This window comes from Augochlora pura, chromosome 7, assembly GCF_028453695.1.
Source record: "Augochlora pura isolate Apur16 chromosome 7, APUR_v2.2.1, whole genome shotgun sequence".
NCBI classification, from domain to species: Eukaryota; Metazoa; Arthropoda; class Insecta; order Hymenoptera; family Halictidae; genus Augochlora; species Augochlora pura.
The window spans coordinates 4,701,943-4,719,459 of NC_135778.1; the positions used below are offsets into that span (position 1 = coordinate 4,701,943).

The 17,517-nt window shown below is 41.9% G+C and overlaps 1 protein-coding gene across 3 annotated transcripts in view; it reads right to left on the reverse strand.

Annotated features, from left to right (window-relative positions):
- Positions 1 to 17,517, reverse strand: part of Tty (tweety) — a 74,856-nt gene that overhangs the window by 56,437 nt on the left and 902 nt on the right. The window lies entirely within an intron of this gene.

A 17,517-nucleotide genomic window follows, 5' to 3' on the forward strand; every position in this document is an offset into this window, starting at 1 on the left:
TTACACTTTGATTCTTTCACTTCGAGAACGTCGATCGTTATTCCATTCATTCGCTTCAAATACTTCGACCGTTATACTAATTCGTTTCACGAGCACCTTTTATCTTACGGTGAAGTGGAAAAGTTGGCGGCCAGATAGTTTTCGTAACTTCTCTTCGAAACGACAACCTTAGGAGACTTTTTTTATTAATTACTTATTTACTTATTAATAACTTATTTTATTCATTTATTCGTTGGTAATTATTCTTCATGCGTGTTTGTTTAAAAAAAAAGAAATGTGTACATCAACGTGTATGAAAATTACCGAAAGATGAAACGTCGAATGAAGAATCATGGAAATTCTGATATGAGAGAATTTCTTTCAAAATTTAATAGACGAATGGGATAACGTGCCACCCGACTACGTTATTGAATCGATGCCACTTTGCCGGCACTGTTGTAAAAGTCACGGCTGAAAAATATTATGTCACAGTATACCTTTCTCAGAATCTTGCTTACGACTGTTGACATGTATACAAAAAATGTAAACATTGCGTCGATGCTCCGCGACAGTTTAAGCCCTGTAATCGTACAAAGCGGACGCGTAATACGAATTTGTATATTCTGTGCATATTTGATCAATTATTTGTGTTAAGTTCAATTGTACAAAATTCTTTTAATTCTTTTTTTCTTTTTTTTTTTCATTTAATCTTATGTAAAAAGTGTAATATATTTAAGTTAATTCTGTATTATACGAACTACGAGAAATATGTATGTATTATAATAAAATATTTTGTTACATACATCTTAGTAACATGTGTTCAATTAAATAAAAATTGAAGCAAAATTAAACATTCGATCAATTGTTTGAGTCACTGTATATCCGTGAATTTCTTTACATCCGCGAACTTACAGCGGATCTCGTAAAATTAGCCAAATAGAAAGTTGATCGACTTTTTAGTTTGTTCTTTGGACGATTCTCTATAAAAGTCGGAGTTCGATAAAACGGTTACAGTTACCGTTCCGCTCCGGGAGCATCTGGGATCACGGCCGTCGACATCGAGATTCGTCTAGCAACGTTCCACTGATACTGGGAAACGAGGACAACCGGAAGCAAGGAGAGCCGCGAATTTTAGAAGTTTCGGCGAGTTGCGCGGAAGCGAAAAAACGAGCGCAACGCGGTCGAAAAGGAAAGTTTCATAATTAAAAACCGGGACCGGACGTAGCGCCAACCTGGCGGGCCGTGTAACGTCCTGACGTAATGGATTCGAATCATGACATATACTGAGCTCTCGCAGACTAAACGCTATTAATTTTACCTTCTAAAATTTTCAAAATTTCTGCGTCAATTTCACAATCAAGTTTCATTTACAATTGATGCGAATCTTTTGTTGTCGTTTCTCCGTTTAATTCGCGAAATTGCGCCGAGTTAAAATAAAGTTCACCGAATAAAATAATTGTTTCGATAAATAAACCATCTGGAGTTAAGTTATGAAAAAGATGAATAAATAAATGCAATTTTGTTGCTGCTTGAGTCACGATGGTTTCAACGTGAATTTTGTACGTATCGTATTTTACAGCTGTTACATAGACTTTTTTTTTATCGGTGCATGGCAATTTGCGGTCTTAATTGCTGCGAACTTTTTTTCCACGAATCTAGCTCGTACGGAGTTACGAGAGCCAAGATGGCGGTCGCGGCGTTGAAACGCGATGTCTCGAGCGTGAATCGCCGGGTTTTCGATCCTCGCCCGGAGTTCGGAGCCAATCGATATTCAATTATCGAGAACTTCCGTCGACCGGGCTCGAAAAAGGGTCGGTGGAGGGGAAATATTACGCGCGGAAGTTCTTTCTTCCCGCGATGAGAGCCTCTTGATTTCGGAAATTTATTATACCGGTAAAGGAGATCGAGGGAGGCCTCCTCAAGGATCCCAGCAAGACGCTGTTATGCGTCCTCGACGCGCCCTCTGAAGAGTTCGCCAGCGCCACCGACCTTTTGTCCGCCGCTCGAATTATATTTGTCAACAGATCGTTTCATTGACGCATGCGACGTTCATCGCCGATCTCGCTTCTCCCCGGAAACGTGAAGCGTCGTTCGGACCCTATCGAGCTCGATCACGTTCGACTATGACGAAAAACTGTATCGAGCTCGACGAGGATTTGAAAAATAGGTAACGCAACGTCAACTCTCCGTCGGCATCGCCAATTTTCGCTTTTCCCGGAAAGGATGAACCGAATATCTCCCTTTCAACCACGAAGTACAGAATTTCATCAAGTTTCGAGAAATTGAATGTTTCAGCAGAAAGCCGAAGATTTTTTACGAGACCGAAGTTTTGGTCCCGAAGTTTTGCTAATCGACTCTGACCCAGTCCCCGATTGCTACCCCACATTTTAGTTCCACTTGTCGAAAGATCCCCGAAGTTTCATCGAAACAGAACCAGCACTGCCATTGGGTGCCATCATTCGTATTGTTTCGAACTTATCTAAAACAATTATGCGAACGAATTCTTTTCAGACCAATATTTTATTCCTGATAAATTACTGTATCTCTTTATTTGTATAAACCATGGTTCGAATAAATTTGCAACGTTTCAAAAAAAAGACAAAAACACGTTAAATTTAAAAAGTAATATGGAAGAAATAAATCCATAAATTACGAAGAAGATTGTACTTTGTATTCTATTATTTCAATTAAAATCGATTATTTTCCGCACGAATTCCGGTACAAACAAATTCACATTCAAACGAATCCATTTTTAATCGAACAAAATTTCGATAAATTTTTATTCAATCGGATGTTCATTCAATAATGTCGGACCGAGTTTCTCAACCATTGTCGCGCATTCGTCCAACCTATATATCCTGCTAATAAAATCTACCTCGAGCAATGATTCTTATCCTCGACACCCAGCTCCTCCTAACCCTGACCCACTGTTCAGCAATCGTATGGCCCCCGTACCAGCAAATAATCACGATCGCAATCAACTCAAGCGCCCAAAGTACCACCAATCAATATACAGCGGTTTCGGCGACCATAATCGTTTCGACTGGCGGCGGAACCATGCGAGGGCGGCACCGCATAGTTGGGACGAGGGTCTCTCGGACAGAACCAAGGGAATTCCGTCGGTCTAACTTGCTCGCGACTCCTCTTTCGCATAATCTTTCCTTTCAGAGGCCGGAAGCCGCGTCGCGTGTTTCGCGACGACGTTGCGCGCCCCGCGGCCCGTTTCCGCATAGTTTGCCTTGCAATTCTGTCGTGGCAAAAAAAAAGAAAAAGGAAGTCTTTCCTCTCCTCTGCAAGAACAAGCAACCGAGAGAAAGAGAAAGAGAGAGAGAGAGAGAGAGAGAGAGAGAGAAAGAGAGAGAGAGAGAGAGGGTGAGAGGGACGCAGCGAGAAGGAGCGCAAGCGCGCCAGAGAGTCCCTTGCCCTTCTTCCGGCCGGTCTCGAGGCCCCGAAGCGTTTGCACGGAAAATTCAAGCGGTGAAAGGAACGCGCATATGGACCAGAAAGGACAGAGGAGAGGAAGAGAGAGAGAGATAGCGAGGAGAGAGGGGATAGAGCATATCGCGGCGAGACGATAGTAAGAGATGTTAATTCAAAGATAATTTGCGGCGGAAACGGGCTTGAAAGCTGCTCTGCGACCAGCTTCTTCCTTGTATATCCAAATGATTATAAGACGCTTTCAGCTGCGCTGCCTGATGCCACTTTTCACGTTCTCCGCGGCGATGCCCGGAAGACACGTCCCAGAGCTTTCAGGCAGCCTCTGCTTTGTCCCTTACGGCGAAAGAACACGAGCTAATTCGTCTCGATTCCACGACGAGAAACGTCTGTCGGTACTGTGTTTGCCCTCGAAATTCGGCCGCCTCCTCCTCCTCCTCCCCGTTGTCCATCATTTTGTAGCACCTTCGGTTGCTTCTATTAGGTCGTTCGGAAAGTCGTTTCGTTTTTTTCTTAGTGGAAATGAAAAGATTATTAAACAAAAACTATTGCAAAGAATCGAACAAAATTTTTAGCAAACAAGACTTACTACATTGGTTGTCCAATTATATAATGATTATGCAGCTTAAGCGTGAAGTTGGCTGTGAAAAAATTAAGTCTTTTCTTGGGAAAAACGAAAAATTACTTTCCGAACAATCCAATAGAATTCGGAGATTTCGCGAGTGCTCGGTTGAATTTCAATTATTATCCACGGATCAACTGTCTTCGCTAGATGCAATCTGAAGTTTTCTCCATGCATCAACTTTTGATTTTCTTCATCTATCTTCCAGTCTTTGATAGGCTCTGGCAAGCACGGCGATATACAACGATTAAAGCGGAACAAATGCTATCGAATTCCTTAACGTTCAAGAAACAAAAAATTAGAATTGTTCGGTAAATTTTTATGGAAAACACCGGTATAAACAATTACGATATGGGCCATTGAATTCGCTATTACGAGCGACGGAATTCAAGTCTCCCTCATCGATGATCGTTATCCGCAATGAAAATGATGTTTTCGTCGTTGGTAATTATTATTTGTGGCACGACGGACTTTGATCAAGAGATGAGAAAAGGTCGTGGAATAACTATTACTTATGACATCTCATTTCCGTTGTAACAATTTTCATTGTAAAAATTAGGATATATGTATATGTACCCAGTTACTATAAGTGATAAGCCCGGATTGGAAAGACCCAGGATACTTTGTTAACCAGTTAAACGAAGAATACTTTCAACTAGCAGATCATTCTGCAGCGACGTCCAGCATCGTCTCGACTTACCGTCTATTAAAGTAGACCCCGAAGACTCTTAGGTACTGACAAATGAGCCCCATCTCCTATTTCGCGTGCACCAACCACCCCTTTTTCAACAGCTCCTGGCCGGTCAATTCCAGGCAGCGTAGTCTCGCAGAGTACAAATTGGCCCCCAAGCTTAAGAGATTAGAGATTAGATATTAAAGGCGACGTCACTGCGAGCGACGCGCGCGCGCGCGCGTTCGATGAAATGAATTCAGCATGCGGCGGTGAAATATGCAACCCCTCCGTTGGAGAGTTTCCCCGGAATTGGGCGGGTCGAATTTCGATAGTTCGGCAGCCTAGTTCCCGTTGCGAAGACATTTCTCTATTTTTCGTTCGGCGACGTTCCGGTAGCTCTTTTAACGAGAAAAAGAGAAAGAAATTAATTAGCCGGTCGGACCAGTTCAAGTACACCGGGGAATAAACGGCGAGAGGTACCCGCGCCTCCGGTTTTTCGCTGATTTATTAACGAGCGCCGAGGAAAGTTGAAGCGAGCACGCCGCGCGCGCGTTTCGGCGCTTCGATTTCGGTTCGCCGATCTATTTACTGCTCGTTAACACTCTCGCTTGGATATATCCGATGACTAATCGCCCCGCCAAACGCAGCCCAAAACAGAAGGAACGAATTGATAACAGGCCGATTCCCGTCTTTCAGATGCCGAACCAAAGGGAAAAAATCGTTCCGCGATCTGTTCAAACGCGCTTGAGTTACGATCTCTTTCGTAGCTGCGTCGCTTAACACCTCTTCGTTCCTAGTCATTTCTCTGATAGAATAAGACAATTTTCCTTTCTCGTGCGCCTTTATTTACTTTTACGTCCGGATTTGGTAATATGCGATACACGAAGCTGGACGGAAACGCGTGGAGGTTGAAATGAATTGTCAGAGATTAGAGAATCGTGGAACGGTATTTATATTCGGGATCGAAACGTGCCGTAGCCTCGCCCCGTTCGAGCGTTCATTAGATGGAAAGAACGAGTTGAGAAAGACGGGTGGTTACGATTTCGCTGAACTTACGACTTCTGCACCGAAATTTTATCTTAATTCAACATCGAGGTCGCAAACATTTTTTTCCAATAAGATCTCTCAAAAAATATTGTGCTGTTATCCCTAAGGTAATTTTTCTAATTATTCTTAAAAAAATATCATATCATATACATTAACTAATGATAAAAAAAATGTCAAAGTTATTTAAATTTAAATATCTCCCCAGTAAAATAATCCTATTAATATTATCATTCATATCAATAAAAAATATTAACAATTTTATTAAACTCTACGGGGTCTTCTCGTCCCCTAATTTAATTCAAACATTTTTACTTAAAATTTAAATTATTTTTTGAAATCGCAGGCTCGCTGGAGAAAAGGAAAATGGAGGCCGAGCTGTCGTCAAATGTCGAGCGTGAAATCCGCCGTTGAAACGAGTCTCCTCGGATAGGATCTCGGATTTCGAGGGTGAAGTCGTCGCGGTGCCGCCGACAGACGACCAACGGGGTCCAGGAGGGCTTCCACTTCGCCGGGACGCAACTGCCGATATCCTTTTGTCTGAAACGTCGGCTTTTTCTGCATTCCGCCGGGGTCTGAATAGATCGCCCTCTCACCTCGCATACCGATCGTTTGTTTAAGCCGAAGACACGCGGTCTCTGGCCGGCCGTTCTGCCTACGTACGCGGTGGCCATATTCACTCCAATCCTAATCGTCACGCCAGCCATCCTAATTCACCCTAGCTTTATAAAGAAATGCTCTTCGTCCCGCCGAACGCTCCAAAACGCTCATACTCCGTTCGAATAGATATATTAGAATTTGTGTCGCGTTAAATTATTTTCATCGTACAATTTAATAAATATCGACTGAAAAATAATGTTAACGATAACTCTTATAGCTTATCTTTTATTACTTCTTCTTCTTCTTCGGTTTCACATACAGCTGCGTTCGTACTCGGACAATTTAAATGTCCATTTACCGAAACCGGGTCAAGGTTATATTTTTCAACGAAAATCACATTACACTGTACTTTTATTTAACTCCTCGTTTGGCACCCACGGCATAATTTTCAGTATACTGATTTCTCCAATTGCGAAATATAGTTGCGAATACGAGAGGTTCCGTTTACTTCGTTTAAAACGGTTTTAATCAACTTGTTGCGGTATTTTTTTTCGTAAAAATCGAACCGCGCATTACGTCGCGTTAATTAGCGACGATGTAGCGGAACAGGTAAGTAGGTTGTCCCCAACCCGTCTGTTCATTAGTCGTCAATTCTACCGATTAAAACTAGAAACGAAGTAGTAGCCGACTAATTTTATACATTTCTCGAGCCGCCAGTTTCCTTTCGATTTTTCTCAGCGAATCGATCCAGTTCCGATAAAATGGGGCCTAACGAGGTTGTTCCCAGCCTGGCCGTCCATCGTCCGGCGAACCAATTTATGGCTACAAGTTAACATGTCCGTAACTAATTTTAATCGAATCTATAAATTGCCGATTTTCTTTGGAACTTCCCCAGGTTTCTTTTCCCATTAAATCGAATACTCGGATAGATTAGCCGATTTGGATCGTTCGCAAGTAGTGTCTGCGCATCACTCGCCCGATTCTACTGGCGCAATCGTCGTATGCGCGATCGAGCGAATTCTGATTGTTGGATACGTCGGACTCTTTTTCTTAGGGAACTGTTTCGTTCCCGGTGAATTCGCGACAAACGGATCACCCTGTAGACAGCGACGCATCCGGGCATTCCAATGAAATCGTGCGTCCGTATTGCCGATGTAATAGCGCTTCCGTTCGATTCGTTCGCGAGACACGCGTGCTCCTGTCAAGCGAGCACCGGCCTTCGTGAGGCGCGCGGACGACTGTTCCGGCTGAAGCTACCGCTCAAAATATCTCAATTGTTTGTCGCGGCAAAAGAGAATCCATATTCAACGACCGCCACCGTTATCGCGCAGGCGCGATTAAAATCATCTCGAACGTAATACGACCCTAGACAGAGTTCAACGAAGATTAGGTCGTCCGAAATAATAATGCCGATTTATTCTCATTCTTGTCAATGATCGTGATTGAGAAAATAGCAAACAAGATCTTCGGACAATGCTCGATAAATTGGAATTAGGATAATCCAAGAACAAACGTGGTTTATCCTATTGTTCACAATAATCGTTATTTAAAAAATAACAATGCTATTCTATCTAGCAATGCGTGACGATTGGATCGTCCGACAGGGAATTACAGTTTTCGCCGCTTTTTAAAACAAAGAAGAACCGTATATATCGTTTATGCGACGACGTAATAATTGAATAGCGATACGATAAGGCAGCGATCAGTTACATCAATTTACCAATGCTTCCTTATGCGAAAATAGCAGCTGATACGGCGCGAAATATCGGTTTCTGGGTTATCTGTGGGTCGTTGCGTACAACTGGATGTGTGTTGGATGAAATTAATAAACATCGTTACGTTGTCGACGTAATATCGGTATCGGAAACTTGAATTAGCGCAAGAAGTGAAACAGTTAACTGTTCGCACAGAGAATCATTTGAGAATCCCATATACATGTAAAACGTTTGTATTATTAATATAAAATATTACATTAAAATTAAAGTATTATGGGGTAATTAACTTTAAATTTTAAAAATGCATTGTTATTTGTATATTTATTAATAATATATTTTAATTAGTATAAAATATTACATTAAAATTAAAGTATTATGGGGTAATTAACTTTAAATTTTAAAAATACATTGTTATTTGTATATTTATTAATATTTCGCTCGCATTTCACGAAACAGATACTACAAAATAGGTTCGTATTATTTTATTTGAACATTATAAACAGACGTTCGATAGTAGATAACATAGAAATTCAATATTATAAACATAACATAATTATTGAATTTTTGTAAATTTCGGGCGCCGTCTCGCAGAGAAAATCGTGAATATCGACGCCGGCGTCAACGTGTTAAGCGTTGTTCTAATTCCCGTTTATAAACGGTTTCGACGTTATCTACGTGAAACAAGGTAGTGTAGGGATTATTTTAGAAGTAAATCCCACGAGACTCCGTGATAATAACAATGAGACAACTAAAACAGCTTCCTTTAACAATAACAATAGTTTATTTTTAATATTCCATAACTTGCCACGACTTACAACAAGAATAATAACGACAACGACTACGCAACGACTCCAACAACGACAACGACTTTAACAACAACAACGACTTTAACAACAACAACGACTTCAACAACTACAGCAACAACAACCACTTCTCCACGTGACGGTCCTCCTTTGACCGAGGACGATCTTTTCCGTCGTTCCTCCCCTCTTACCAGCCTTTTTCCAAAATATCCTACTATTCTCTCTCTCTCTCTTGCATTCATTCTTTTTCGTTCTGTTTTCTTTATTTATTTCCATCTCGCTCGCTCGCACTTTACATTTCGGCCACGAGGACCTAAGAAATAGACACAGGCCACTCGAAGTCGCCCAAACACTCTGTCGCCATCCGTCCCATTCATTACCATTTTATGACACTCGACCATGCATACCCGGAAAAAACCCTAGTAACCCAGTAGTATCGACGGCATGTCAGAAGCTACAGAAAAGCGGTCTTCCGAATCCAGCTCGCGAAAGGGCGGTCTTTTTAGCAAGCTTTCCGGAGCAGACGTTCGATAGACGGTAACCATCGTGTCGGCGTGTCTCGAAACGGCGCGCCGCGCGTTACGCGTGGCGGATATAGCGATCGGTAAGAAATCACGGAATTTTTCTCAAGGAGTCGAAGGAGCGCGCGAAACTCGCGCGAAGATAACAAGGCACCGCTGTTTCGCTCCCGATTCAACTGGTTAATTATCTGCTGGCTGTAGGCCCGGCAACAAAAGCGGGCGGCAGCTGTCGGCGAGGCGCCCGACTGTTCGAGCTCCGCTCACAACCGGGTCACATTTCCGTCGCGGAACACAGATTTTCCAGCGGGTGGGCTGGTCGATAAGTTTGATTCGGCGGACAGCCGGCAGGACTAACCATCGTCGTTTTGGACTTGCCGCTCTTAACGGAATAATAACCGTCGCCGCGTTCGCGATCGCGCGTTCCCATTCCCGTTCCCGTTCGCGTTCCAGTTTCATTGAAATTGACACCACTTTCCAGTCGGCCTGTTATATATACATATACATATATATTGATTCGAGCATCTCTCGATACCTCAGCGGCCGGCCATCGGATAAAGCGGACAGATCGATTCGTTACACAGCGAACAATTTACACCGACGGTTATCAATATTTGATTGGTTCCGCGGGACACGCGGGGGAGGGGAGGGGAGGGGGGTCCCCGGTACCTCGCTCAGCTAAATGTAAATTCGCCGGGTTAACGATGCGCCAACCGCAAACCTCTGTTATTGAGAGAGTCCGTGCCCGGACCTTTAAATCGCAGGTACAAACGAAAAAAAACTTGCCGTTACGGGCCACACGCGGACAGCTGGAACGGCGCGGACGCTGGTGCGCGCCGCTTACGATAATCGTCGGACCCCGAACGGTGATCTTCTAACGCAGGACAAATTAGAATCGCGTGGCCGACGGGGACACGCTCGAATTCGTGTTCACCTTTGGTAAAGGAAACGACACGGTCTGACCGACGGAATCGAGTTCCAACGGTGAACAAGTACGTTCTACAGGGAAAAAGTCATGGTCACGGGGACGGTTGATTATAAAAATGCCTGCGAATCTGAGTTCACGGTCCGACGAGATAAGTTTTAATTCATCGCCGGACTAATTTTAAATCGTACGCTGGCGAGCAAAATTCTGGCTTTGCTCCTTGTTACGTCTTCACTACACTTCTGCCATTACATATTCCCTCCTTACCATTATACTCATAGCGCCATGAAAATTATCGTATACTATTATTATTATTGTTATTATTATTATTATTATTATTACTATTATTATCATCGTTATTATTATTATTATTATCATCGTTATTATTATTATTATCATCGTTATCATTATACATTATTGTCATTGTTATTATTATTATTATATTACTATTAATATTAGAACAACCGATTATCGCCGAAACGATATTGCGCGCGGTCAGTGATGTAGAGGAACACCGATGTCGCTCTAGGACCCTTTTCCCCCACCCACGCTACAACCAGACCCACCCTCTCTAACCCTCGGTGTCTTCTTCGGAGGCCGAAACAACGGCTATCGTCACTCTTGTATCAGCAACAAACCGAGAAAAATAAAATCAAATCTCCAAGAACCAAGTACCACTTAATTTTCACCATCACGCTAACAAAATCGACCGTTACGAACCATATCGTAACACTCCTATACCGGACAAATTCTGCATCGAGCTTTTAACGAAAAGTATATTTCGTTTCATGCTTCAACGGACGATCTTTTTTTATTTTTTTTTAATGAAATTTCATAAGAACGAGTTCGAAATTCAATGTCCGACGGACAATATTTAACGTCATAATTGAAGAAAATTAAAGATCAATTCCTAACAGATGGATATTAATTGTGCGTTATAAGGTGCAAGCTTTACGTCAACTTCATACGAAATGATTATTTCTGATTCGTGCTGCAACGGAAATTTTTGCTGATAAAATTTCTCAGGGGTGATCGTAAAATGAAATTTCAGATTGAAGGGAATATTGTAAGAGGTGAATCGAATGAAACGAAAATGTTTTTCATTAACCTTTTAGATACTACGCGCCACTATAGTGGCTTTCGCGAATGGCTCGTGCTTTACTCAATTGTTTTATTATTTATTAAAGCAAACAATTAAAGTGAAAGTGTGTATAATACAATATATTAAGAAAAGAATATATGTTATTAGTACTATATATAGATATCCGGAAAAAATATATATTAAGAGAAAATCGTAATTTAGTTACGGAAAACTTTATTTGCGCAAAATCCTGACATAACCTGACATAACCTAAAAGGTTAAATGTCTAGCGGATGAAGCTGAGTCACTGACGGACGAACGCCTCCCGTCTTTGATTAATTATAAATGTCGTTGCCACGCAAGAATCGAGGGAAATTAATGGATGCGCGGCGCAATTATAATTCACGTTATAGCGCCTAGATTTTCATAGACGGCCCGTGGACTCTTTCTCTGTTTGCAAATGTACTCGCGGAGCAGCGGAGCACACACAAGGCCGAAAATAATCTCACCGGTGTGGTGGCGGTGGTGCTTCGGCCATCCCGGCATTTCGAGGCTCGCTTTCCGTCCCCAGCGTCTCTCTGTGTTTTGCAGAATAAACACTTTCGCGATTCGGAACGGGGTAACCGAGAAACGAGGAGAGCACACTTTCATAATTCGCATTGTTCCGAGGTCAAGGAACGCCCGGGCGCGGTATCAATTAAACAGTTCCTTCGAACGATTAATTTCCAGTCAGCAACGTTTCGCGCGAACGACTTTCGAACGCAAAAAAAAAAAAAAACAGAGAAATGCGCCGTCCCGTGCGACGATTAACTAGACCTCGAAGGAGAAACAAAGGAGGGAACCACCCTTCGTTGAAAAGACAACAACGAAAAAGACGACGCCCGACGACGGACTTGCTTATTTTCCGTTCTCTGAACCCGCAGAAGGATTAGCCGTTTAGAATGTCAAGATTAGGCCGGGGGACCTGTGGCCGCAGGTGACCACGAGGACAAAGCCGCTGCTTTGTGTCTTTTACTCGTTTCCAAACCTGGCTTGCTACATTGTCCGCCGTATTTCTCACACAGGGAATTGATTGTCATACCTTTTTGATTGACGGCAACTGGCTCTACATACACGTAGAACTGTTCGCAGATGTTTCGTCTGCTAGATTGACAATTATTAGGTTGGAAACTATGAAACGGGCGGTTTTGTTTAGTCTGTGTTCAGCTGAGGCGCCCGTTTCATAGTTTCCAATGCAATAGAATGGAGACAATAAAAATAGCTCGACAAGATTCTCACGTTCCCTTAATGGCGTCACTCGTTTTCTGTTTCACCCATTTTTGTCAGGAATGCATTAAATCGTCGGTCTATTAATCACCGAGACTACGACTTTCTCAACATCGCCGCCTTGGTCATTTTGTTTTTTTATAGAATTTGTTCCGACACTTTTCCGCATCTGACTTGTTCCTTATCGGGTGACTTAATTATTGAAACTAAGATTTCCTTAACATCGGTCTCTTTTTCCAACAGATAGTGTAAGCATTGCTAGAGAATTTATTCTAAAGCTCCACCGATGAACAGTAACAGAATTTAAAGTGAAAATTATTTATAGGTATGTTATCAAGTAGCTTAATAATTTAACGTGAAATATTCGCGACTCGGGCTCCGCTTAGAAAAATTATTATGATTTATTTGGTTGAGTTTATTTACTTGATCGAGTTTATGTCTAGAATTATTTATAGAGAAGTAATTATTTATAACCAGTATAACGATTTGGAGCTGGATGTCTTCAGCATCCCCTTTTCATTCCACTCCTGAGAGACGGTATAGTGCACGAAATACCGTTTTCCGTCACAGTTCACGTAGAAACAGTTTAACACACGCATCTAGGATATCGTAGGTGAGTCAGAGAACGAGTCACAGATGGTCCCGGCAACGACAGAGCCATTAAGGGTAACTGTCAGATGGCTTTAACAGTCGTAAATGGCCTGGGACACATGAACAGAGCCATGAATCCTTTTCTCAGACGCCTTATCAAAACATTTGTATACATGTCTAGCCAGAAACAATTACAAAGTCGATCGCTATGATACCGAATTACTTCAGCTACCGCACGAATAACGAAAACAATGCCCGGCACCCATTCTTTGCTCGCTTCGGTTTCCCATATCATGGAATGAGAGTGTTACAATAGAGGCCCTGTGATCTGAAGGTTTCGCGATATCCCAATACCAAAATACTCTATCACACAAAAATTGCATTTGCGTTCTATGCTAGGCGATAATGATAATTTTAATAATACGGTGATTAAATAAAGCAGCACTAGGATAGCAGAATATTATATAAATAAATATTCGAATAAGGGAGTCTCTATTGTATCATATTTTATAAAATTTTATATATATAAATTTATATATATTATTATATATATAAATTTCGCTATACGTTTCAGCGTACGCTCAAATACAGTAAAACGGTTGAAAAACACATCTCTTATCCTGCTTTTGTTATCCCAAAGAATTATTATTTCGGCAATGTTTTCTTTTTATACTGACTGTCCAATAAACTAGACAGCCGGAGATCTGAAAACAAATTCAAACCAACTGATTCCATTTTAAAGAAGTTATCGCGTTTTACACGGTGCACCCTCACTTTTGCATATCATTGTGTATCGAGCTTGATTCTATCTGTACTTTTATTAAATGGTAACAGTGCGAATTCACCGCGTAAATGCTTTGTCTAAGTTTTCGGATGAACTCGACACAGACCTGGTAAATTTTACGGATGCCATCTTTCCCCGAGGTAGCTTGATACTCGAACGATTCCGAGTATCTGGTAATTCTCGTATCGAACGATTCCGACATTTTCTCGTGTGTACTTCTAGGACTCGGTATCGGAGACCGACAAGAGAGAGAGAGAGAGAGAGGGAGAGAGAGAGAGAGAGAGAGAGAGAGAGAGAGAGGAGAGGATGGCCGTAATACGCTTGACTGATTGTGGGAACCGAGAAACGCACGAGCGCGCGCTCGCGCACAACCGTTCGAGATGGCGATAGGATCAAGTTCAATATGCATTCATGAATATCGATCGATTTAATGCTTAAGTGTCATTTCGCAGGAATCGAGTGTCTCTCGTCAGAGCAAATGTCGGACCTAATGCGCGTGATTGCCAGCGCTCTTGTTACTCCCCGCGATGCAACCTATCCGCTGCCTGTAATTCGAACGTCTGAACCCACTACGATTCTTATCAGTCCTCGGGAACGGCATAGCTACGCTTCTGGGTCACACCCAGACAATTTGAACTTGAAATTTAGCCTTTCGATGTTCGCACCTGTGTCAGAAATTTTAATCTGTAGCCGGCGAGTATGCAATATTTTACACTCAAAACTCCAACAGCCAACAATTTTCTAGAACCAGAGACTTCGTGCTACCTACACCTTTCTCTGAAACAAGTGAAACCTTGCATATGGAACAATTATTAACAAAAGCTATTAGTTGGGAATGAATAAATGAATTATTTGAAATAGTTACTTCTTCTTACGTTTCATATATTTGCCGAGGTCCGTCACATCATTTGCAAATGATAATGTTGTACGATATTATTCGTGACAATTTTCAATCAGTGTTGTCACTCGAATGTACTGGATTAATACAATTTGATGTAATGATGTTCACAAAGTTAACTTGTACACCTTGATCATGATAAACCTCATAAAGTGCAAAAATGTGCTAATTTAAGTTAACCTTGATTAGAGCACGGATGTTTTCCGTTCATAGAAAAATTGAGCAGTCGCGATTTAAAGTAATAAAAGTGTTTAAAAAATCTTCGAAATGCCAATGAATTATTATTAATCAATTGGGATTACTGAAGGAAGAAAATAGGTTCTATTCAGCTTTTATTTTTTCCAATTGAAACAAGCCATCCTTATTTTGTATAAAAATCCACTCAAGGGTTGAACAAAAGTCTGTTAATTAAGTGTACCAAACAATGGGCATGACTAATAGGTGGCCTTGCAGAAAATTATTTAAACGTTGCCCTATAATTATTATGCGATGTGCAATAATTTTCCACGCAAGCTGCTTTATTATTATAATAATTAGCGAAGGTGGAGGAAAGTATGAAATCGGTCATCCGGCTGACGGTAATAAGTTTAGCAATAAAATAAAGCTGATACAACTAGGAGCTTAATAATATTAATAATAACAGCTTAATGTCTGTTCGGTCAGCTCGATTTTTCTGAGCGAATTACGCTGGGAAAGTTCCCGATTTTCATCGTTGCATAGCGTCGCGCCAAGGTATTCGACCTTATAGAAATTTCGTCCTCGGAACAGAAAAACCGTTGCGCCTGGAATTATTCCGGGCCAGTAGCATTTTCCATAATCGTTCTTATCGCGCGATCGAGAAGGGGAGAGACCCGAGTTCCGATTCGATTGAAACCTTTTCAGTGACGCCGCAGGTCACGCAGGAAGAAATTCTAACGTTTATATTCCGCCTCGGTACGGGCATAAGGGTATTCGTTCGTGAAACGAAGATAAAAAAAAAAAAAAAGACACGCCGTTTGAAACTCGGCCGACCCAATTCAAATTTAAACCGAGGTATACCGACGGCGAAAAAGTTTTCGAGCACTTGAAAATTTTTACGGGTCGCGGGAACTGGGGCGACGAATTTCCAGAGCTTTTTAAGCCCAAACGGTAAGGCTAGCGCGATAATACTACCAAAGGTAAAGAAAAAACATCAGCCCATCTTAATCATTAAAATATACGAAGGACCAGTACAATTATAAATTGTCCAGTTTTGCAAGATCTGTACCATGCAACGGCTCGGAATAAGTGAACAATTTCTATGAAAAGCGCCGGTGACGCTAGGGTGGATGTCGTGTTCGCAGCTACAAGTCAAATGCCACAATCGACTCGACAAGAATATTATATTTCGATCCCTCTCGAAAATAATTTAATAAATAATAATGGAAACTTCTTCTCGACTCCAGAAAGCAGGTGTAAGTAACTCGGCTTCCTATCGGAATCGTTTCCCGCGACTCCGTCGCGTTTTCTTTCACCGTTGGCGGCCAGACCGCGAACGATTGACGGCGAGGGTGGTGTCCTACAGTGGTACCCGCATGGCGGGTCGTACCTGTCGCGCGCACTTCTCTCAATTTCTTTGAATTTTCCTGCGTGTCGCGTATAGCGGGTGGCTAGCTACAACGCCGGGGATCCAACCTCTCGCAGTTAGGGAGGCACGCACGCGACGGCACAGGGACGCGTAACGAGGGTGGCGAAAGGGTCACACGCACCCGCATCCCGGCCGGGTACAGTGCCTGCTAAAATATTATAGTGGACCGACCCCATACAACACCGGCCTCGTTTTACACGATCTCGTGCGACACGTCGCAAAAATCGCGGCGGTGTTCGTCCAACACGTTGAAGAAAAGGGCTTCACTGGTACGGAGGAGGTGCACGAGGGTGTGTTTACATTTTTACAACGCCGCGAGACGAGATGCGATCATGGGGGATCATTAGACTGCATCGTGAAGGTAGGTAAACAGCGGATGTGTTCCTCCGCGGATGTTTCTTATGGTATTACGCCCGAAAGGTTTATTCGTTATTGATTAGCAAATATTCTCTTTCGCAGTCTATTTTATTTCTAATTGCGGGGATAGTTTTCGAGCAAAAGCGAAAATAGCACCCTGCGAAATACTCGTGTCTTGAGTATTGGTTTAAATATAATTCGCAAAATAAACACCATTAAATATTCTCTTCAGCAAATGGTCCATTTTATTTAAAATGATTGGAGTAGTTTTTAAGCAAATGTGTAACGGGAGGATAAACAGTCACGAAATTCTCTGCGATTTCCGTATTGTTTTAAATATCACTGTCTATTAACTTCAATAAATAGGCTGGTTTAAAACGGTGAGGGTAATTCCTACAGTACAACAAAAGTGTTGCAGAACATATTCTTAACTGGAATACTATTCTAAACATGATTTGTCGTCAATCAATTCAATGAATACTCTATTCAACGTGATATTGTGTGTATCTTAACATACTCAAAGATGGCATCAGGTGAAAGAAGAAAAGAGTGCAACCAAATCACATGAAAACTGTCGGTGAATGAATGAATACATCCTAATACAATGTACCAATAAACAC